This window comes from Pleurodeles waltl, chromosome 11 (assembly GCF_031143425.1).
Source record: "Pleurodeles waltl isolate 20211129_DDA chromosome 11, aPleWal1.hap1.20221129, whole genome shotgun sequence".
NCBI lineage: Eukaryota > Metazoa > Chordata > Amphibia > Caudata > Salamandridae > Pleurodeles > Pleurodeles waltl.
This window is the reverse complement of record NC_090450.1, coordinates 79,915,973-79,940,137: the sequence shown is the minus strand read 5'-3', so window position 1 is coordinate 79,940,137 and position 24,165 is coordinate 79,915,973. Positions and strand designations below refer to the sequence as shown.

Sequence of the window (24,165 nt, the reverse complement as noted above, 5' to 3'; positions counted from 1 at the left end):
TGTGTGATCAGCACTAATGTCACCGTGAGTGAACGTGACATCCAGCATATAATGTGAATGGTGATGCTTTATTTACACTGGAAAGTTAGTGCAATAGCACACAAGAAAAAAGTGTGCATTTTTATGCAAGTACCCACTAATTCGAGTTGTTCTCATGTTTTCAGGAGGTTCTGGCAATAGATATGTAAATATTTTCCAACAACTTGAGACTAGCTTCCTATTTTTTAAGAACACACTAGTATTGCCTGCTTTGCCCAATCAATAATGGATTGTATGGGAACAAAGAGTCACTTTTATGAATCTGAGACCGATGCTCACAAAAAAAATCCAAGAGGAAATGCCCTGCCGAGGATTTGGTTAACTCTTTCAGGGCGCTTCCTCTCTAAACGCTGACCAGTCTATAAAGCTGAATGTTAACATTCTGTTGTACCACATGAGGGAAAAGGAGCTTTTGGTTGAGAGTGGTGAGGCCATGAAGCAGCTTTTGATGGGGTGTCTGACGTTCAGGGCCTGGAGCTCCTTAGTGGTGTAGCGGAGATGGGTGGGAGTACCAGGGATCCTGGCGCTGGGCACAGTTGAGGCGCAAACGGGATCAGTTGGGTTTTTCCTGCAATGCCACTGTTCCTGCAATGTATGCCCACCTGCACACACTAATGCCCTCACTGCACCCACACAGAAGACTACGAACAACCAAGCACTACTCCAGTGCATCTTGCTAAATGCCCGCTCCTTATGCAAACATGGCATGAAAATCTGGGACACCATCACCACCCACAACCCGAATGTCACCTTCATCACTGAAACATGGCTAACACCCTACTCAAGCCCCGACAAAGCCACGGCAGCCCCTTAAAGCTAAAAGATGATACACCAAGACTGCACCAACAAACATGTCAGGGGCATAGCCATCATCTTCAAGCAAACCATCCAATGCACCATCACCGACGATGATCAAATGTCACTCATGGAGAACCTCAGCTTCCGACTCCAGACTGATGTCACCACCCGATGCGAGGCACCCTTGCATAAAGAACCCCCGGGACCACGTCCAGACTTCTGCGGCACCATCGCCAACCTCATTGCCCCCCTCGCCATCGACTCCCCTCCACTACGTCCTACTCGGCGATCCCAATCTCCACCTTAATGACCCTAACAACACCAACTCCACTTCTCTCATACAGAACCTCAGCAACATCGGCCTCTCCCAGCTGGCCACCAAACCCATGCACAAAGCCAGACACACCTTGGACGCATCTTCATTTCTAGCAACAGAATAAATTTCACCCATGTGACTGAACTCACCTGGACTGACCATGTCATCACCCACTTTATCATTTCCAATTACCAGCACACCACCTCCAAGCACTCCAGCACACCCCACAGAAGCTTGGGCAAGGTAACAGAAAACCTATGGGCACAGACCCTAGGAACCGCACAACCGGAGCCCCCGGCAGCCCTCGACCTCAACCAGACTGTCCAAAACTTTACCACCTGGATCACCAAATCCACCAACAGAGTCGCCCTGCTGAAACCAGATAAAACCAACAACACCTCCAAGCCAGTGAGATGGTACACTCCGGAGATCAGAAATTCCAAACTTAACTGCTACTAACTCGAGAAACAAAGGTGCGTGGCCAAGGACCCCTCCGACAGAGCTGCCTACAAGACAGCCCTCAACAACTGTCACCACCACATCAAGGCAGCAAAAAGAGCAACAATCACTGCCCGCATCAACACCACAGGCAACCACACGAAATAATTATTCAGAATCATCAAGGAATTATCTAACCCGATAGCCACAGAGACCACCATCCACCCACCCCAGGAACTCTGTCACACCCTCTAAGGCTACTTCCACAGCAAGATCACCACCATATACAGCAATTTCAACGCCCATCGCTCCACCTCCAGCCTAGACAACATCTCTCAAGCAGCAAACACCAGCCACACGATAAAGATTTGGTCCCCGAATACCGCACAGACCACTGCTGCCCTCATGTCATCTATCTACTCCGGGACACCCACTGCCTCCTGCCCCCGCTGGCATTTCATTCTCTGAGCCAACACTGTTTGCACTGAACTGACCCGCATCCTCAACACCTCCATCTCCACTGCAACCTTCCCAGATGAATGGAAGCACACAGAGGTCCGACCCTTCCTAAAGAAACCCTCTACCGACCCTAGCAACCTCAAAAACTACAGACCGATCTCCTGGTTTCCCTTCCCGGCCAAAATGCTTAAGAAAGCTATCAACCAACACTTCACTGATGGCTGCCACTTGACTCTCCTCGACCGAGGAGAGTTGGGAGCTCTGATCTTTCTGGACCTCTCTGCAGCGTTCTATGCAGTCTCCCACCATACTCTCCTCAACAGACTCCACAACCTAGGCATTCAACAAAACGCCCTTAAGTGGGTCACCTCTTTCCTCTCAGGCCACACTTAGAACATCCGCCTTCCTCCCTTCACTTCTACATCCAAGAACATCAATTGCAGCTTACCCCAAGGACCCTCCCTCAGCCCAGCCTTGTTCAACATCTACATGACCCCCCAGCAGACATCTTCAAACCCTATGGACTCAATATAGTCTCCTACGCCGACGACACTCAATTAATCCTCTCACTCACTGAAGACCCCCAAACCCAACTTCCACAACATCATGACCAACTTAGCAACATGGATGAGAAACATCTGCCTCAAACTAAACACTGACAAAATGGAAGTCCTGATTGTCAGGAAGAATCTATGTTTGGGACCACTGCTAATGACCAGTAGAACTCGGACTAACGTCCTCTCTTTCAGACCACGCACAAAATCTCAGCATCATCCTCTACTGCCTACTATCCATGAATCGACAGGTAAACTCTTTAACCTCCTCCTGCTTCTACATCCTTCATATGCTCCGCTGAATCTTCAAATGGATCCCTACCAACACCAGAAAGACAGTCATGCACGCCCTGGTCACCTGCCGCCTTGACTATGGCAACGCTCTCCACGCTGCAGTGTCCACCCAGCTACTTAAACTAATCCAGACTCTACAGAACACCACAGCCAGACTCGTCCTCAACCTCCCCAAGTGCTCAAGCCTCACCCCACACCTCAGGAACCTCCACTGGATCACCGTCCAGGAGAGCTGCCAATTCAAAATCCTCACAGTTGCATACAAGGCTCTCCACAACCAAGGGCCTACATCAACCTTCGACTGAGCTTTTAAATCCCAACAAAACCGCTATGCTCCACCTCACTAAACCTTGCACACACTCCACATCCATCGCAGCCACAGCGGAGGCCACTCCTTCTCCCACACAGCAGCCAAGTCCTGGTACAGCCTGCCCCTCCACCTCCAAACAGCTCCTTCCCTGGCGGACTTGAGAAGGAGACTCAAGACATGGCTTTTCAACAGAGACACAGCACCCTCAGCGCCCAGATCCCCTTATGGGTGATAGTCCAGCCCTTTCCATATGCTATGATTGATTGATTCATTCAATGATTATGTGTGGCTTGAAAAGATGCTCCAAAATGAATCAATTCTGGGTGGAATTGTTTTCTCTGGGGGGATTCCTGTAATATGTATTTAGCTAAACTAGGATTTGAGTGTCATTTCCCTACTGGGTAACAGATTGTAACCACGATTAATAGAATATTGCCAATCCTGTTTGGGTTCACATGGTTGGAGGGAAGAAAATGTTCACAGATTGCAGACAGTAATTTGGTCAACATGAAAGAGTCGTGTTCATAGGCTCATGACCTTACAAGAGCACTGTTGGCTTGTCCAATCTTCTAAATTCACCACAGATGTTTCTGGTGAGCTTTTCCATGAGTCATCTGTAGGTCTAGGAAAATCAGAATAATTCAGCAATTACCAGTTTAGACTCTGAATTTCATTAAATCCTTTCAGCCTCCTGGTCTGCTATGGCACTGATATCTACTGATGAATCTGCTACAGCACTGGTGCCACTGGCACAGACAAATAAAGGTTCTTTTTCTTAATTCTCCATTTGCCAGGTGGAAACAGATTTCTCTAGAATAGACGGTTATGGCAGAATTTAAAACACCAGTGTTGGAATCGGATATCCAATTTTCAAGCTTAGCCACCATAGATATACTTAAGCGTGATTACGTTAATAGGGGACTCAGACGTGGGCATAATAGTAATTAGCACCAGATGATGTCAGTGGACCTGATTTAGATCTTGGTGGTTGCACAGTTAAGCTGCCGTGGCAGCAGACCCGAGAGGACCATCAAGTTGACGGTCTTCCTCCCGCCGTATTTAGATGTTACAGCTCTGTAGACGGTGTACTGGCGGCAGTTTTCTGACAGAGGGAGGACATCAGGGGACTCGATGGACATCATACAATGGCAGTGGCTGTGGAATAGAGGTAAGCCACACACACACTCAACCTTTGCCATATGTGTACCCCTGCATCACACATGACACATCACACCACATAAACACCTGTATCCATTGTCATACCAACAAAACACACCACGTAGCTGCAGCAAACACACATTGACAGACATCCATGAGAAAACACATACACACCATACACCCTGCACCCACAACCAACACAACAAAACAGTCATCTACACACACTCACACAACACCACAACAACACACATCATAATGACCACCACACAACACCACTCACCTGAATGTTGCACGCAGCAACTCAACATAAACAACAACACCAGTGGCATATGCAAGTGGCACACATACTGACACAACCACAACATTCACTCCAGCTCCCTCTGACTCAACCAGCCATTTGCATTGCACACACATATACACGTACTAACTCACACACACATCTCTCAGCACAATATGACAGGTACAGGTCCCCTGGCAATGTGCACACATGGACACAGTTGACAGGTGTGAATGTACCATCATTGTGGTGCCAGCATTCATTTGCCAGTTGTGTATGTGTGTGATATGTGTTGCGTGCCAGTGCGTCCCCACCCATGTCTGACCCACCCTTGTGCCCGACATATGTATGTCACAGTAATTTACAAAAATTACTGTGAAATGTATATATCTGCGGTGCTCCCGTGCTCATGTGCATGTGCTATTGCCTATGGCACTGTCGACGGCAGATGGGATTACTTGGCGTAGACAGCTGTTTGAACGCAGGCTTTTGTCTATGGGACCGCCAACATCTAAATATCATGGGTGGACATTCTCAGTGGTGGATGGGTTTTCAGTTGAAAAGTCGATGGCAGGAACATTACCACCAAGATCTAAATCAGGCCCACTGTCCTTGAGATGAGGTAGGTGAAGTCCCATTTCACAGATTGCCAGCTTCAAGGCTGAATGATTTGTAGGAATGCTACCACTTCATTATGTCAGGTCTGCTCTGGTGAAAGGCCTGTTCTAACAAGAGTCATCATTTTGCTGGCACCACAGTGAAATATGGAGGTAAGCATAGATGGGCCAAAGACAAATCAAACAAGCATGACGGTGGTTGCATTTGAAAATCGAAGGTCACACCCAAAGCTTACTGTCTCCTACAGACACACAGAGCAGACAGAACTAGGCATGTTAGAATTCCATAATAATTGTAAAAAAAACTGTCAGAGCGCCCTGACATGTGGAAGGAGGTCTGGGGGAGGCAGTCTTTCCCATGGTGACATTACAGCAGAGCATGGACGGTAAATGGTAGCAGGGTGGTTCAAGTTGGAACGGGAGTAAGCCAGAGGAAGGAATCCCATGAAATAGGCAAAGCCCTGCTGTACATGGTGCCTAGCTAGAGGAGTGACACCTGGAGAGTCTCCCCTGTAATGTGCAGGTGAAAGTAGTGCTAGCATTGTGGGCAGGGACAGGGTGAGTAGAACAGAGAATTCAAGATTGCTCCCCATACTGGACCAGAGGCCATATAATCTCATACTTAGTGTGTTCCTACAACCACCTCCACAGATCCCCACTATGATAACAACCAACAATAATGTGACAATGAGCTTCATCTGAGCATCTTAGACCAAAACCACAGGGCCTGAACATCTGGAGTGGAGACAACTGAGGATCCCTTGCCTGGGTTAAACTAATTCACTATATACACCGCTTGCTGTAAACCTTATGAAAACAGGATGTATATACTGGTCGCTGACCTGTGCACCGTTGAACTCTGCATTGTAATTGCACCCACTGACCATTAATGGAACTGGCAGCTGCACTTGCACACACTAACAACTGAACTTCATTAACAGCCATTGGCGCCTCTAGGGTCTTCATTACACCCGTGCATGCTCTAACATATACACACTGATATATGTATCCTCCAGACGTTCAATGCACCTACACCCACTGCATCCTCCATCTGCACATGCACATTGATTCCAGCAATGCCCCAGCACTCACTGGCACTTGAACGTACCGCCTTCTGTACCCCCCCTTGCATGTACCACTGGTAGACGTGCAAACAAGGTCTATTGGACACAATCACTGAATAGAACTTAGGAAGTACTATCAGCCCAGAACCAGTACTTTGGAATCACCTTAGCTTCAAAGAGAATAGCTACAGCAACTGCTTACATGAGGTGTAGAACCAGGAGGAGGTGCACAGGTCCAGTCTAGGAGCAGAGTAAAGTGCCTAGACTTCTGCATCATACTTGGAAGATGAGGCCCTCAAATGTCTTGGAAGGAGCTGTCCTGCCTGCAAGAGGCAGAACCACAGCATGGCGGATTAACACCAGCATGTATGTCTGGCTTAACGCACAAGCCTGCCCATCAGCCTTCAGAACCTGCATGCCAAGCTTACAAGGATCAACAACTGAACTAAATGTTCTTGAACTTCATCAGGAGGCAGGAGTCTGCAGGGCAACTCTTGGTGGATGGTATCTACCTGGTTTAGGATGGCAATTACTTTAAATCTCACATTTCAATTCTAATCTAAAGACTTCTGCCTTTGCATCACATTTCTTCCCTTGATCTGACCCCTAAACACTTTATCCAGTCCAGTGAAGTGTACCCTTGGCGGTGACAAAGTAGTGGACAAGAATGAGGCCTGTAAAAGCCACTTGAACTTCCATTGACCAATGCTGAGAACACTGAAAAGGAACGTCTTGTCCTTTAAAACCTAGTCGAGACTGTTTACCCTAGAGAGACTCAAAGGCCACTTGACCTTTGTCCTAGACTCATGGCTCACTGTAGGAGGCTGGACTGGCTTGTAGTGAGTACCAAAGGGTACTTACACCTTGCACCAGGCTCAGGTATCCCTTATTAGTGTATAGGGTGTCTAGCAGCTTAGGCTGAAAGATAATGGTAGCTTAGCAGAGCAGCTTAGGCTGAACTAGGAGACGAGTGAAGCTCCTACAGTACCACTAGTGTCATATGCACAATATCATAAGAAAACACAATACACAGATATACTAAAAATAAAGGTACTTTATTTTTATGACAATATGCCAAAAGTATCTCAGTGAGTACCCTCAGTATGAGGATAGCAAATATACACAAGATATATGTACACAATACCAAAAATATGCAGTATAGTCTTAGAAAACAGTGCAAACAATGTATAGTTACAATAGGATGCAATGGGGACACATAGGGATGGGGCAACACAAACCATATACTCCAAAAGTGGAATGCGAACCACGAATGGACCCCAAACCTATGTGACCTTGTAGAGGGTCGCTGGGACTGTAAGAAAACAGTGAGGGTTAGAAAAATAGCCCACCCCAAGACCCTGAAAAGTGAGTGCAAAGTGCACTAAAGTTCCCCAAAGGACATAGAAGTAGTGATAGGGGAATTCTGCAGGAAAGACACAAACCAGCAATGCAACAACGATGGATTTCCAGTCGAGGGTACCTGTGGAACAAGGGGACCAAGTCCAAAAGTCACAAGCAAGTCGGAGATGGGCAGATGCCCAGGAAATGCCAGCTGTGGGTGCAAAGAAGCTGCTACTGGACAGTAGAAGCTGAGGATCTGCAGGAACGACAAGGGCTAGAGACTTCCCCTTTGGAGGATGGATCCCCCACGCCGTGGAGAGTCGTGCAGAAATGTTTTCCTGAAGAAAGACCGCCAACAAGCCTTGCTAGCTGCAAGTCGTGCGGTTAGCGTTTTTGGATGCTGCTGTGGCCCAGGAGGGACCAGGATGTCGCCAATTGCGTCAGGGGACAGAGGGGGCGCCCAGCAAGACAAGAAGCCCTCTCAGAAGCAGGCAGCACCCGCAGAAGTGCCGGAACAGGCACTATGAAGAGGAGTGAAACGGTGCTCACCCGAAGTCGCACAAAGGAGTCCCACGTCGCCGGAGGACAACTTAGAAAGTCGTGCAATGCAGGTTAGAGTGCCGTGGACCCAGGCTTGGCTGTGCACAAAGGATTTCTGCCGGAAGTGCACAGAGGCCGGAGTAGCTGCAAAAGTCACAGTTCCCAGCAATGCAGTCTGGCGTGGGGAGGCAAGGACTTACCTCCACCAAACTTGGACTGAAGAGTCACTGGACTGTGGGAGTCACTTGGACAGAGTTGCTGGATTCAAGGGACCTCGCTCGTCGTGCTGAGAGGAGACCCAGGGTACCGGTGATGCAGTTCTTTGGTGCCTGCGGTAGCAGGGGGACGATTCCGTTGACCCATGGGAGATTTCTTCGGAGCTTCTAGTGCAGAGAGGAGGCAGACTACTCCCACAGCATGCACCACCAGGAAAACAGTCGAGAAGGCGGCAGGATCAGCGTTACAGAGTTGCAGTAGTCGTCTTCGCTACTTTGTTGCAGTTTTGCAGGCTTCCAGCGCGGTCAGCAGTCGATTCCTTGGCATAAGGTGAAGAGAGAGATGCAGAGGAACTCTGATGAGCTCTTGCATTCGTTATCTAAGGAAATCCCCAAAGCAGAGACCCTAAATAGCCAGAAAAGAGGGTTTGGCTACTTAGGAGAGAAGATAGGCTAGCAACACCTGAAGGAGCCTATCAGAAGGAGTCTCTGACGTCACCTGCTGGCCTTGGCCACTCAGAGCAGTCCAGTGTGCCAGCAGCACCTCTGTTTCCAAGATGGCAGAGGTCTGGAGCACACTGGAGGAGCCCTGGGCACCTCCCAGGGGAGGTGCAGGTCCGGGGAGTGGTCACTTCCCTTTCCTTTGTCCAGTTTCGCGCCAGAGCAGGGCTGAGGGGTCCATGAACCGGTTTAGACTGGCTTATGCAGAAATGAGCACCATCTGTGCCCATGAAAGCATTTCCAGAGGCTGGGGGAGGCTACTCCTCCCCAGCCCTGACACCTTTTTCCAAAGGGAGACGTGTAACACCCTCTCTCTGAGGAAGTCCTTTGTTCTGCCATCCTGGGCCAAGCCTGGCTGGACCCCAGGAGGGCAGAAACCTGTCTGAGGGGTTGGCAGCAGCAGCAGCTGCAGTGAAACCCCGGGAAAGGTAGTTTGGCAGTACCCAAGTCTGAGCTACAGACCTGTGGGATCATGGGATTGTGCCAACTATGCCAGGATGGCATAGAGGGGGCAATTCTATGATCATAGACATGTTACATGTCCATTTTCGGAGTTACCATTGTGAAGCTACACATAGGTAGTGACCTATGTGTAGTGCACGCGTGTAATGGTGTCCCCGCACTCACAAAGTCCGGGGAATTTGCCCTGAACAATGTGGGGGCACCTTGGCTAGTGCCAGGGTGCCCACACACTAAGTAACTTTGCACCTAACCTTTACCAGGTAAAGGTTAGACATATAGGTGACTTATAAGTTACTTAAGTGCAGTGGTAAATGGCTGTGAAATAACGTGGACGTTATTTCACTCAGGCTGCAGTGGCAGGCCTGTGTAAGAATTGTCAGAGCTCCCTATGTTTGGCAAAAGAAATGCTGCAGCCCATAGGGATCTCCTGGAACCCCAATACCCTGGGTACCTCAGTACCATATACTAGGGAATTATAAGGGTGTTCCAGTAAGCCAATGTAAATTGTTAAAATTGGTCACTAGCCTGTTAGTGACAATTTGAAAGAAATGAGAGAGCATAACCACTGAGGTTCTGGATAGCAGAGCCTCAGTGAGACAGTTAGTCATAACACAGGTAACACATTCAGGGCACACTTATGAGCACTGGGGCCCTGGCTGGCAGAGTCCCAGTGACACATACAACTAAAACAACATATATACAGTGAAATAATGGGGGTAACATGCCAGGCAAGATGGTACTTTCCTACACTCACTCTTGCCTCAGTGACCAGTGTCTAGTGCTGATCGAGTGTGGGGGCCTTGTAAATGTTGGATATAGCCTGTCTTTGTTCAAATACAGTTGGTTTAAAACTATGCAGTATTTCCTGCGCTTTAACCCTAAACCTGAATTAGGGACAACTAAACTTTCCAGGACTTACGGTAAACTAAAGGCCGAGCCAGGATTATGCCCTATAGCCACTAGAGACCTCAGGTCATAGTGAAAATGCCTGACATGAGCATGTTTACCGCCAACTGGACAAGTTCTTAACAGTCCAAGAACAGTAGTATACAGTAACTGTATGTTTTCTAGTTTTCAGTGGAAACCAGTTAATCCCAGTGAAAAAAAGAGTCGGAACCACTGCAGTCTACTGTGACTTAATTAATACTTAATTAACCTACCCTGTCTCTGAAATGGATTCAATAATCTACTGCATAAAAAATATATAGAATTATAGATGGCTAGCAGTGAATTACGGGGACCACCTTCAAGACCTGCTCATCACTTGCAAGACAGTAACAACCAGCACTTCATCCTGTGTGACTGAAAAAACTAACTATCTCAGGACACCAGGGTAACACAAAAAGCAATGATTTCAATAGCCTTGAAATCAAGAGATGAAAAAATGAAAATACCGGAAAACAAGCTTCTCAAGCGATGTCTCCAGAATTAGCACTAACTTTCCATGAGGCATCAGACTCACCTCTCCACCCCTCTACTTAAGAAAGCTAGCATCTCTTCGAAATGAACCTCACCTGCTATTGATAGCCCCCCCACAAGCTACCATCAATCTCAGTGCTCCAAATATGTAGGGACTCTACATCTCCACTTTGCGGCCTATGTACACAACCTTGAATCTTTCCCTGTTCTTATCTTATGTGCACAAAAGTGAATCAGTTCTTTGCTGACCTTGGATTGCTCCACCATTGTGTACATGATCTTAGATTGTTCCACCAGTGTACATGATCTTAGATTGCTCTACACCTCATGTGCATTATCTTAGATTGCTCCCCCGCTGTGTACATGATCTTAGATTGTCCTCCCTGTACACATGATCTTAGATTGCTCCACCTCTGTCTATGTGACATTAGATTGCTCGACCCGGTAACATATCTTAGATTGCTCCACCACTGTCTACATCATATTAGGTTGCTCCACCGCTGTGTACATGGTCTTAGATTGCTCCACCCCCCCATGTACATGATCTTATATTGCTCCACTGCTGTTTACATGATCCTAGATTTCTTCACTGTGTACATGATCTTATATTGCTCCAACTCTGTGTACATGATCTTAGATAGCCCCCCGTGTACATGATCTTAGATTGCTCCACCCATGTACATGATCTTAGATTGCTCCACCTTTGTCTACATTATCTTATATTATCCCCCCTTGAACATTATCGCAGATTGCTCCATCGCTGGGTACATGATCTTAGATTGTTCCACCGTTGTGTACATGATCTTAGATTGCCCCCCCCCATGTACATGATCTTGGATTGCTCCACATCTGTGTACATGATCTTAGATTGCTCCACATCTGTGTACATGAACTTAAATTGTCCCCTGTGTACATTATATTAGATTGCTCCACTTCTGCTACCATGATCTTAGATTTCTCCACCTCTGTGTACATAAAGGAAGATTGGTCCACCCCTGTATACATGATCTTGGATTTTTGCACCCCTGTGTACATGATTTTAGAATGCTGCATCCGTGTGTACATGATCTTGGATTGTTCCACCCTTGTGTACATGATCGTATATTGCTCCCTCTCATGTACACAATCTTAGATTGCTTCAACCATGTGTACATCATCTTAGAGTGCTTTACCCCTGTGTACGTGAAGTTAGATTGCTCCACTCCTGTGTGCATAATCTTAGATTGCTCCACTGCAGTGCACATGATCTTAGATTGCTTCACCCCTGTGTACATGATCTTAGATTGCTCCACTCCTGTGTACATGATCTTAGATTGCTCCGCTCCTGTGCACATGATCTTAGATTTCTCCACCGCTGTGTAAATGATTTTCGATTGTTCCACCCGTGTACATGATTTTAGAGTGCTACATCCGTGTGCACATGATCTTGGATTGTTCCACCCTTATGTACATGAGCTTATATAGCTACACCCCTGGGTACACGGTCTTAGATTGCTCGACCGCTGTGTACATGATCTTAGATTGCTCCTCTCTTTGGGAACTTGATCTTAGATTGCTTCACCGCTGTGTACATGATCTTAGATGAGTCCACCCCTGTGTACATGACCTTGTGGTGTTCAAAGCGCATGCAGATGATCTTGACACAGCTGTGTTTGCATACAAATCCCGAATCGTTTCGTACATATGTACTCAATCCTGAATCATTATTTATACTGCCATTGAACACAGTGGTCAATTGCTTCTCTGGAACGTGTGTGAATTTAAAGGTCCGTATACCAGGCGGGCTCTTGCCTTCCTCTCAGCATCAGTAGTGGGCTGAGCGTGTGCCAAGGTGGATGATGGGCCAGTTTGCAGTCTCTGAGCTAGAGAATGTGAGGGCGCTGGAAGTGCTTCAAATTGAGATATTAATCCGCCCTGGGAAACATTCTGCAAAGGTTCCCTATGGCGCATCCCATGAAAGCTGAGCTCGATGTTTAAATGGAAAAGTAATGATTCAGTTTTGCACACAGCTTCTTGTCAACCACGTGTCACGATGTCCGCCTGTTTCCTCACTTAAAAGTCATAAAAATATGACAACCAGAAAACATGAATGCGAGACTATTTATACGCAATACAATTTGTACCTAAATAAAAAACTCAAGCTCGGCTGCTAGGCAACAAAACAATACACCGTTGTATTTTCCATCTATGGCCATAAATTAAAACCTGTGACTTAATAACATTTCTTATGTGATTCGAAAGATACTGTCCGGTGCTGTGTACAATGCGGAGCTGTGTTGGCAGCGCGTGCCCCCCAGCAGCAACGGGCCCCTTGTGGCCACAAGCGGGTTGTGAAACTGTCCATGTGATCGCCTCTGTGGGTCTGCTGCTGCTGTCGGCTGCTTGGAGCCGCGCCAGGGGGCCTCGGCTCTCCCTTCCGCCGAGGCGCCGTGAATGGTTTACCAGAGCCCCTAGCAGCCAGACAGAGCCCGGACAGCGGCGGAGGGGGAGGCGCGCCTGCCAGGGATGGGTGCCTTCTCTCTCTCGCTGACCTGGATGTGGGGACAGGCGGCGTGAGGGGGTGACCCTGCCGGCGGTGTGGAGGGCGCGCAGAGGCCACTGACCCCCTGACGGTAGGACTGCTTCTGTTGACAAGCAAAACCCTTCCGCAAACTGCGGCTTTCACATGACCTGGCAGCGGTCCGAACATCTGGAACATGGTAGGACATGCCAGGCAGGGCCGGGGGACAAATCGAATATACCAGACTCATTCAGAAAGTTTCAACCAGTTATAATGTTAGGTTTACGCCTGTAAAAAAAGTCGTCCTAGCATGTAGGTACTCGCATATATTTTCTCAGGGGCCCACCAAGTTTTTCTGTGATGTGACCGTGGGCTGAATTGATGCCAGCAGGATCGCGGTCGGAGGTGAAGAGGGATTGGCAGTAAGGTGAGTGTAGGGGAAGCGAAGTATATACATCTAGTGTATGACTTGCCCAATGGATGGGATCAATCCCGGCTTCTCCAGGTTGCCAAATTGTGTGATCATAGGCAATTATTTTATTCAATTTTCCCTCCTTTTTCTTCACTATTAGGAGGATCTCAAAATACATTACTTCAGGATGTGTGCTGTACAAAACTTTCTTCTATATTTGATTTAATAAACTATAATGTTATTTCTATATAATAGAAACCCAAGCCACCTAAACAGTGCACATAACTGACCTGCCTCTCAGTTCACTATTGGCATTGTTTTCAGGGTGTGTGTGGGGGAGTGGGGAGATGAGATGAACGTTTCTAAATTCAAGCTTGAAAACGATTGCTTTAAAAAAATACTTCTCAAATGCAGTGATGTAATAATCTCAGGTGCTAAGGTGACACAGTTCTGCATGTTAATGAAATACACTTTTTGAATTTTAAACACAATAATTTTACACTTTTGCTGCAAGATGTCTTTAGAAATTAAAGTGCTTCTAAATTAAAGTGGTGCAGGACACCCATGTTACTTCCTTTTTTAATTTAAATTAACCTTTAAATAAATGCTTGCCTGTATTGAACACATTTTAATGTTCGTGCTGAGTCAAGTAAAAAGCAGCTCAATGATGCTTTTTGACCAGGGGGCCAGCCGCATGTAAAAGTCAGGAGGGCCCCATGCGACCCCCGGGTCATACTTGGAGTATCACTGCCATCACCAAATCGTATGTGAGAATGAACTATAGACTTAATTCATAAAGCTTTTTTTGGTTGGTATATTACAGTGCTTTCCAAACGTTATAGAACCATGGCCCAATTTTTAGAATGCCAAACTTTCACGACCCACTTAGCTTTAATATACATGAGGCCGGCAATTTTTTTTATATATTCAAAGCATCATGACGTTGCGCACTGTCATTTACAGCCAATATATTTTTCTATTGAAATGGCCACTGAAATTTCAGACATTCTGTTTTACTGATAAAACTCTATTGCACACAAATGATAATCTGTGCAAATCTTGTTTCAGTGCTTATTTATCATTTTTGCGTCACCAAATAAAGTATCTTGATTTGCTTTCATGCTATTAAAATCTTTGTTTCCATCACACTTCAGAATAACAAAACAATGTGATTCATTTTTGCTTTCCTAACTGCTGAATGTGTAAGTATTTACATTTTAATTGTTACAAAACAAATGACACCATACTGTCTTTTGTTTCACACTCCCTGTATCGCAGCAAAATTGTCACAGTAATTCACTTTTCTTTCTCTGACTGTAAAGTAAGAGGAGCTTGTGAACCCCGATCCCTATGTTAAAAAAAAGTGTAAGCAGCAATTTGAGGCATACTCTGACATTTGACCTCTGCCTTTGAAGCGCAACAATTGTGACAAGATAAACACCAACATTTCGCTTGTGACCTCAGTTGTGAAAAAAAGTTTGGGAAACACTGTAGTAGATTAACACTTGTATAAAGTCATAATAGTGACATACACATCAGTGCTTAACATGGAAAAATAGAAGTGCAGATACCTCCTACCTACTGGGAAGTGCAGGTACTCTCTGGTTAAAAGAAGGTCTGACCATGGGTATGGGTGATCTGGGCATCAGGAACAATAAGCAATGCAGCCTCTAACCAAGTACGCTTGAAACTTGAAAAGCACAGTGTTGTAAGGAGCTTCTGACGCGTAAGAATATGTTAAAACTTCAATGTTTATTAAAGCTTCAGATGCACAGCTGCTGCTGTCGCTCGTCAGGATACGTTCACACTGACTGTCCTGGAACGTTCCCTGCATAAGTGCCGCCAGTGGAAAACAGATACAAACATTCTTCATGCTGACGTAGAGCCAGCAAGGATATGAAGCATAACATACAATTTCCCTGGTTTTATTTAAAGATAAACACCAAGGAGAAATAGAAATAAATATAGAAATAAAAAATACAACAACCTAAACAAACTGCAATAGCATATATATGTATATATGAACATTAATGAAATGCCAAAAAATCAACAAAAGTGAGTCCACATGAACCTGTTAAATCCTATGAGCATACTGAGAAACTGAACTGTGATCTGAAGGTCATTTACTAATACAAGAAACTGGATCCTAGGTTTTGAATATTACCAGTACCAGTATTCTACATCATATACATATGTGTGACTCAAACACTATACATATGTGTGACATAAACACTACCTCAACTTCCATGGTACATATGTCTCGCAATTAGATCAACATGGTGTCATGGCTGTTGTCTCCAATTCAGGAATCATTTGTTATGATACATCATTATTACCTTTATGCACCACCTTCGATGACTGAGTTGGGACATCACTTAGCCCCTTTGCCTTATCACTTAGTGCCTTTACAATCTTACCTACATTCCACCTGTGGCTACCTTCCACTCTTACTGCGTTACCACACACTATTTCCACTCTAAAAAGATCACCATAACTGGCATTCCCTTTTTTGACAAAAGTTAATTTCTTTACCCGAACCAGGTCTCATATATTGACATTTTTAAATCTAGTGCACTTTTTTAACATCTAATCTCTCTTTTATTGTTTTCTGTTCGTCTTCTTCTCTGGTAATTATGTCCCTCTGGTTCACACTTCTTGCAAATGTCCTTTGTACAGTTTTAGTCAACCAAGCTGGGTAAAGTACTGATGTAGACTGACACCATCTTAACAGTCCAAATGAAGCCCCTATAGTGAGACATCGATTTAACACCTTCTTCAATATCATGGCCATTATTTGTAGCCCATTTAAAACATTCAATCACTACGCAATTCATCCTCTTCACCAACCCAGTGGTTTGGGGATGATAGGGAGAACTCCTAAGTTGTTTAACCTCAGATTCTTTCAAGAAAAGCTCCATTACTTGATTGATAAATTGCACACCATTGTCTGAAATGATATATTCTAGAAATCAATCCCTCATAAAAATATCCTTAATAAATGTCACAGCATTTTCTGCAGTGGGCGTTGAAAAAAACACACTTCTGGCCATTTGCTATGGTAATCCATTAACACAAAAGCATACTTTTGATGGTGATGTGGAAGATTGCAGGGTCCCCCCATGTCTATTCCTACTTTTACCCATGGCTTTTCAGGGAACTGAATGGGCTGTAAATGAGGTGTCACAACTTTGAGCCCTTTTTCAGCTCTGCTTCACACCACACAGTCCTTAACCATCATATCAATATCCGTGTCCATAGACAGCCACCATAACGGACTCTAATCCTCCTCTTTGTCATAGTTAACCCAAGGTGTCCATCATGGATGTTGTTTGCTAACAAATCACGCAAAGTGACAAGAGGAACACACTTGTCACACCTCACCACCATATTATCTTCTATGGAAAGTTCCTCAGCCACATTACAAAATGGTTGAATTTCTGAGCTCCCATTCCTCTCTTTGGGCCACCCATTCACTATGTATTTCTTGAACAGTCTCAACACTGTGTCCTCATCACCTGCTTTCCTCCAATCCACCTCCCCTCATGCTTGGACATTAACAATATAGACCAGTGCCATAAAGCAGTCCTCCCTGTCCTCTTCAATATCCACTACGTTTGGATCACTAATGGGTAATCTAGACAGTAGATCAGCTGTGACATTTTCTGTACCAGGAATGTGTCTGTCTTCAAAATCATATTTCAACAACTTTGTGGTGAGAGTGGAGTAGTATATTTTATCCTGTCACCATTCAGCATATATACAAGTGACTTATGATCTGTCTGAATTATGAAGCTGCTGCCTCAAACATAGCTCCTGAATTTCTCACTGGCCCAGTAATATACCAATAGTTCTTTTACTATAACTGAGTAGTTCAACTCAGGCTTGCACAGCACTCTATGTGCATAGCTAATGGTAACGTCTCCATCAGTAGTGTTCTGGGTCAACGCCACCCCCAAGCCATACTTACTCGCGTCCACCGTGATAGTGCAAGGTATGCTAGGATCATAAGCAATCAAGACCCTCGCATTAATCATTTCCATTTTGACCCCTTAAAAGATTTCTAGGCATTCATCATCCCATATAAATGGCACATTGGTTTTCAACATGTTGGTGAGAGTTTTCATTGTAGTGGCATACCCTGGGATAAACCTGGCATAAAATTTGCAGAGGCCAATAAATGAGCGCAACTCCTCCTTATTCTTAGGACTAGGACAATCAACTATTGCTTTGATCAGACCTGGTCTAGGACAAATTTCTTTTCCTGCAATATTATGTCCCAGAAAATCTATATCCCTTTTCCAAAATTCAAATTTTTCCCTCTTTACAACCACTCTGTTTCCTTAAAAAATGTTAAGGACAGTCCTTAGAATTTTGTCATGACCCTCTAAATGTTTAGCAAAAAACAAACATCGTCCTGAAAATAAGGACTCCGTGAATGCTCCCCAACAACTGTTGCATGATCTGCTGAAAAAACAATGCAGCAGAAGCCAACCCAAATGGCATTCTACAAAATTGGAACGTACCAAACGGTAAGTTGAAAGCCATAAAATGACACAATGTTTCCTCCAGTACCACCTGATGGTATGCTGAAGCCAGTCAATTTTGGAGAACCACTCTGCATCGCACAGTTCTTTCAATAGATCATTAATCCTGGGTAAAGGGTGATAGTCAACCTATATTTCTTTGTTAAGGCTCCTCAAATAAATGCATAACTACATGTCTCCATTACGTTTGTGGGCTATAACCAGAGGCGATAACAACACTTGATTCAATGGGCTCAATCACACCCTTACTTAGTAGCATCTCAAGTTCTTTTTTAAGATCCTCCCTGAGACTAAAAGGTACTGATCTAACCTTTTGTTTCACCGGAACTGCTCCTTGTTTGATTTTTATCTTACGTTTGAAGCCCAGATTTTTTCCCAGACACTGTTTAAACACATTTGGAAACTCACCCTCAACGGAATCAGACACAGATAAGACTGGGCCTTGTTCTCTAGCCCCTGGTTTGAGCACCATCCTAAACAGTTCTTGGTGATATCAGCCCAAAATGTTGAGACCTCTTATGGGCTTGGATCTTGCACCCCTTAAATTCCAACACATCCTCAAAGAAACGCTCCAAGTCAATCTTCCTGCCCTAATTCAACATAGGTGCTCGATTTGTAGGAAACAGTTCTCTGTTTCCCCATGTCTTACAGAACAACTTAGACGTAATCATCATTATAACCGCACCTGAATCAGCCAAAAGATGTAAAATCTTGCCACAATTGCGACAGGGCATGTTTTTGGCAGGGCGACTTTAACTTTCTCTAGGAAATGTTGTTTTCATTTAAAGAAATTCTTGTCATTATTTGAGGCATCCTTACCTGTAGTTTGGCTACCATGTAGAGTATTAACACTTTCCTTTACCATGGGGATAGCATTTAAATCTTTCAAAGATAATTGAGCCAATTCAACACTCTTGGCCACTTTGATCACCTTTTCAGAGGAAGGACTGCCCATTGTGAGAAGTTTCTGTTGTATCTGCCTATCAGAGCAACGAGCAATGAACTGATCTCTAATCAATTGATCAGTGTATTCCCAAAATTGACATTGAGAGCATCATTTCCTTAAAACACTAATATGTGTATCAATGTTCTCATGTTGTAATTGTGATCTCTTGAAGAATTTGTGTAGTAAGACTACTAAACTGGGTTGTATGTTGAACCTAGCCACCAGTTTTTTTTTACCACTTCTTGACATTCATCCACTATTGAGCCTTCAGCTAGAGCCAGATCTGGTAAATGTTTAAAAACGTCTCTGTCTCAAATCTTCAATTTCTTTCTGCGCTGAATCTTGAAGCATTGATTGCTCCAAGATACATATTGAATGCATTAAACCATTGTTTCTATCAGGAGTGGCTCCTCTCCTATGGCGGAGGAGCGACCCCCCCCCCCCCAACACCAGCAGCAGCAGCTGCAAAACTTTTACAAGAAAACAGTCATAAACTACGTTTATTATCGTTTTCCTGTAAAAGTGTTTGGGCCACAGGCTGTGACGAGCACAGAAGGGGCATGCACATCATTCCCCTTCAGTGCACATGTATCTTTGACCCGCCGTCATGGGCCAGCCAAACACACACGTGCGCTAGGCTCTCTCAAACACGTCAACGCAGACACTGCGTTGCCGGGCTGGAGTCAGCAGGCAGAGACTTCCACTCTCTCTCAGAGCGCCCTGGCTGGGCGCTCTGTCCAGTCCTAACGCTGCTTTTGTGCTGCCAGCAGCATGAAAGCAGCGTTAGGATTGGACGCAGGGCAGGCTGGGAACCTGTGCCTGCAGTCAAGGACAGAGGATTGGCGGGACGCTGCAATAAAGGTACTTTTAAAAATTAATATATTTTCTTTTTTTGTCTCCCTCCCACCACACACCGCGCCCCCACCCCTTTTCCCACCTGTGAGCCGCCACTGGTTTCCATGGAATCGCTGGATTGCCCGGTGACTCCAGAAACAGAGTAGGTGGATTTACTGACTGCATGACTGTTTGCGAAAAAAAATATATATTCAATGCAAAGAGAGGAAAAAGCTAAACCTGTCTCTCAAGGAGGATTTAATGTAACAATTACATATGTTAGTAGAATAGGATCTATAAATAATACTGATCTCAAGTCTTGTGACCAACTGAGTAAGTGAACTTTGAAATAACAAGGTGGCGAAAAGTGAATATACATATCAAAACTAATCAACCTACTACTGTAGTGTTCTATACACTTGAAAATTGCAGCACCACACTTCAGGATCTGAACATATCTTTAAATCACTCCAAGGAAGATGCAAAGATCTGCCGAGCCAAAGAGGTAAATGGTGTGTGCATCACTGTCATATATATGAATGAGTGTCCCCGCTGTAGCTTAACACTGACATGCTTCCAACAGTTTATTAATTCGTCTAATACTTGGACCAGTGTGTGTATGACTCCGAAGTGGTGTGCTGGTCACTGTTTAGATTTATCTCATGCCAAATATAGGGTTTGCAATAGACAGTAATTGTACTTGTTTAGGTTTGTGTATCACCATTACAAATACATATAAAAGCTTTGAATGGCCCCAGTGCTGGAATGTGGATTTGAAAGAATAATCAAGGGCAAAATAGTTAGGAATAGACATGCACTGGTGTGCCTGTCACCGTAAATTATTCTAATTAGAATTTTTCCAATCAATAAGGCAAAACGTGAGAAGATTGGACCTCAGAGCCAATAGCTGTTAATGGGAAACTTCCCAATTCCTCAAAATAGCCGCCGAACGTACCATGCATAGCTTTTCCTTGCAATATTCAGACATTGTTGGACTTGTGTATTTTGCACACCGGTACATCCAATGTTGAAACTATACGATGGACCCAATACTGCACATGCACTAGTTGTTAGGCTCCACACATGCGCATACAGGGTACTATACTTTGCTCTTCCCAGCAAGCACACACCCAACAAATACCGCTCATGGACCGGATAGGCACCATCAGTAGGGTCTCTTCAGGGATATATATTCCCAGGCTATAACACGATGTCCGACTGTATTGTAAAGAATTTCATCCAGTTTCTACTTTAAAGCCCTGGAAAGCGAACATCACCTCTGCTTACCTGCGTGGGCCCTGCAGTGGCTTAAGCTCATCACCAGTCTATGTTATAAGGAACTTCCGACACATAAGACTATGTCAAAACTTCAATGTTTATTTAAGCTTCAGATGCACAAGCCAGCACTTTTGCTCGTCAGGACATGCTTCAACAGTCAATCAATCAGCATTTGTAGAGTGCACTACTCACCCATAATGGTCTCAAGTATGCTGGGTACGGTGGCTAGTGCCTGTTGAGTGGAGTGGAGAGGTCTGGTGGGGGAGTAGAAGGTGATGCAGTGGTTGAGGTAGGTGGGTCCTGGGTTGTGGAGAGCCTTGTATGTGTAGACAAGCAGTTTCGAAGTTGATCCTTTTCTCGGCGGGGAGCCAGTGGAGGTCTCTTAGGTGTCTGGTGATGTGTTTGCGGCCAGGGACATCCAGGATGAGTTTGGCGGAGGCGTTTTGGATGTGCTGCAGTTTCTTCAGGTTCTTTTGGGTGGTGCCGGCGTTGAGGGCGTTGCCATAGTCGAGTCTGCTGGTGACCATCTTGCGACAGTCGTTTGGGATCCATTTGAAGATCTTCTGGTGAAGTCGGACTGCGTGGAAACAGGAGGATGCAACAGAGTTGACTTGGTGGGTCATGGTGAGCGATAAATCCAGGAGGAAGCCGAGGTCGCGTCCTTGGTTTGTTGAGGTGGGGGGTGCCAAGAGTAGCAGGCCACCAGGAGTCCTATAAGACTGATGTGGAGGGTCCCAGGATGAGGATCTCGGTCTTGTCAGAGCTGAGCTTGAGGCAGCTCTCCTTCATCCGGGCGGTGACAGCTTCCATCTTGTTGTGGAAATTCTTCTTGGCAGTTGTAGGGTTTTTGGTCAGTGAGATGATCAGCTGGTTGTTGGCATAGGAGAAGATGCTCAATCTGTGGTTCCTAATGATAGACGTGAGCCGGGCCATGTAAATGTTGAAGAGTGTGGGGCTCAAAGAGGAACTCCCGGGTACTCCGCAGCTGATCTCCGCAGGTTCTGACAGCTATAGTGGGAGTGTGACTCTCTGTGTTTTGCCAGTCAGGAAAGAGCGTAACCACTGTAGACCCTTTCTGCGGATGCCAGTTGTGTTGGGTGTCTGGAGCAGAGGATGTGATGGGAGACTGTGTCGAAGGCAGCCGATAGGTCAAGTAGGATGAGGGCTGCTGTTTGGTCGCGGTCGAGGACCGAGTGGATGTCATCCGTAGTGGCGAGGAGGCGGTCTCCGTACTGTGGTTGCTTCTGAAGCCTGATTGGGAGATGTCCAGGATGTTGTAATCCTCAATGTGTTTGCAGAGCTGTGCGTTGATGGCCTTTTCGATGACCTTGGCTGGAGAAGGCAGCAGAGTGATGGGGCAGTAGTTCTTGAGGTCCAGGCAGTCGGCCGTGGGTTTCTTCAGGAGTGGGAGGATCTCGGAGTGCTTCCGGTTCTCAGGAAAGGTAGCCATCTCCATGGAGCAGTTAAGAGTGTGACGGAGATCGGGTGCAATGGAGGTGTTGGCTTTGTTGGAAATGTGGTGAGGACAGGGATCAGTAGGGGCTCTGGAGTGAATGCTTCTCATGATGGAGCAGGTCTCATCCATAATGAGGGTGGTCCAGCAGTGCTGGATGTGTGAAGGCTCGCAGGATCCGAGCTGGAAGGTTGTTGGTAGGCTCAGAGGGTCTTGGGGTCCGGAACTATCATAACTGTCCTTGATTTTTCGATGGAAGAAGATGGCTAGTCTGTCGCAGAGGTTCTGAGATTGAGGGATGTTTGATGTTTATGATTTTGGTTTGGTGAACTCTTTCACCACGCCGAAAACGTCTTTGGTGTTGCGTGCAGTGGCACTGATACAGTCCTGCAGGCCACCTTTCTTAGCGGAACTGATGAGGTGGTGGTGGGATTTGACGGTGGATTTGAAGACCGCGAGGTCTTCCTGGGGACTTGCTGTTTCTCCATCTTTTTTCTATTCATCTACAGGTGCACCTGGAGTCCTGGAGTGCGGGGGAGAACCAGCTAGCTTTCTTGAGGTTGTGTTTGGCTGAGGTCCTTCAGAGCTGTGCTAGGGTGTTGGTGCATTCGGAGATCCATAGGTGTAAGTTCCTTGCTGAGATGTTTGCATTTGTGTGAGGGGAGGAGGTGACTTGCTGAGGGGGTTGGTGAGCTGTTCTTCGGTGATCTGGTTCCATTTCCTACATGAGGAGCGGAGGGTGCGTAGATGTACGGTGTAGGTGTGGTTATGGAGACATGAATGCAGTGGTGGTTGGTCCAGTGTAGCGTGGAGGTGTTGTTGACAGTGATGTTGTTGCTGGCGGGGAAAAGGGGGTTGACTGTGAGTCCAGCGATGTGTGTTGGCGAGGTGACCAGTTACTTGAGGCGTATAGTGATGAGCTTCTTGACCAGGGAAGCTGTGTTGTGGACGTTGTAGTTGTCGATATGGTACTTGAGGCCACCAAGGAGAAAGTAGTTAATCAAGGCAAGTGCGTGGGGAGATATGATGTCGACGATGGGGTCGCTGAAAGCTGGGCAGGGGCCAGTGGGCTGTAGATGATGGTGCCACAGAAGGTGGACTTGGGGTGACGTGGATCTGGAAATGAAGGTGTTCCATGGGGGGTAGTGTTCTTCTGCATTGGTTGTCCGGCAGAGGATGGATTTGTGTACGATGGCCAAGCCGCTGCCTAGCCAAGAGGACTAGTCTTTGCGGAGCAGTTTATAGTCGCTGAGGATGGGGATAGGGATGGTGATGGCATTGTCCGGTGCTGATGCTGGGTTCGTTCATGTTTCGGTGAGAAAGGCGATGTCTGGGCTGGTGGAGTCTGGCAGGTCCCAGAGTTCAACAGCATGTTTATGGAGGGAGTGTATGATGA

General features: G+C 45.9%; 1 protein-coding gene across 3 annotated transcripts in view; it reads left to right on the top strand.

Annotated features, from left to right (window-relative positions):
* Window positions 1-24,165, top strand: part of MCF2L2 (MCF.2 cell line derived transforming sequence-like 2) — a 1,607,631-nt gene that overhangs the window by 146,332 nt on the left and 1,437,134 nt on the right. Inside the window, exon 1 of one of the 3 annotated variants that reach the window (XM_069213111.1) lies at window positions 13,238-13,414. The exons of the other annotated variants lie outside the window; for them this stretch is intronic. The gene's annotated coding sequence lies outside the window, so the exon portion shown is untranslated. Of the gene's footprint in view, window positions 1-13,237; window positions 13,415-24,165 lie in introns of those variants that run through there. 3 annotated transcript variants of the gene reach the window in all.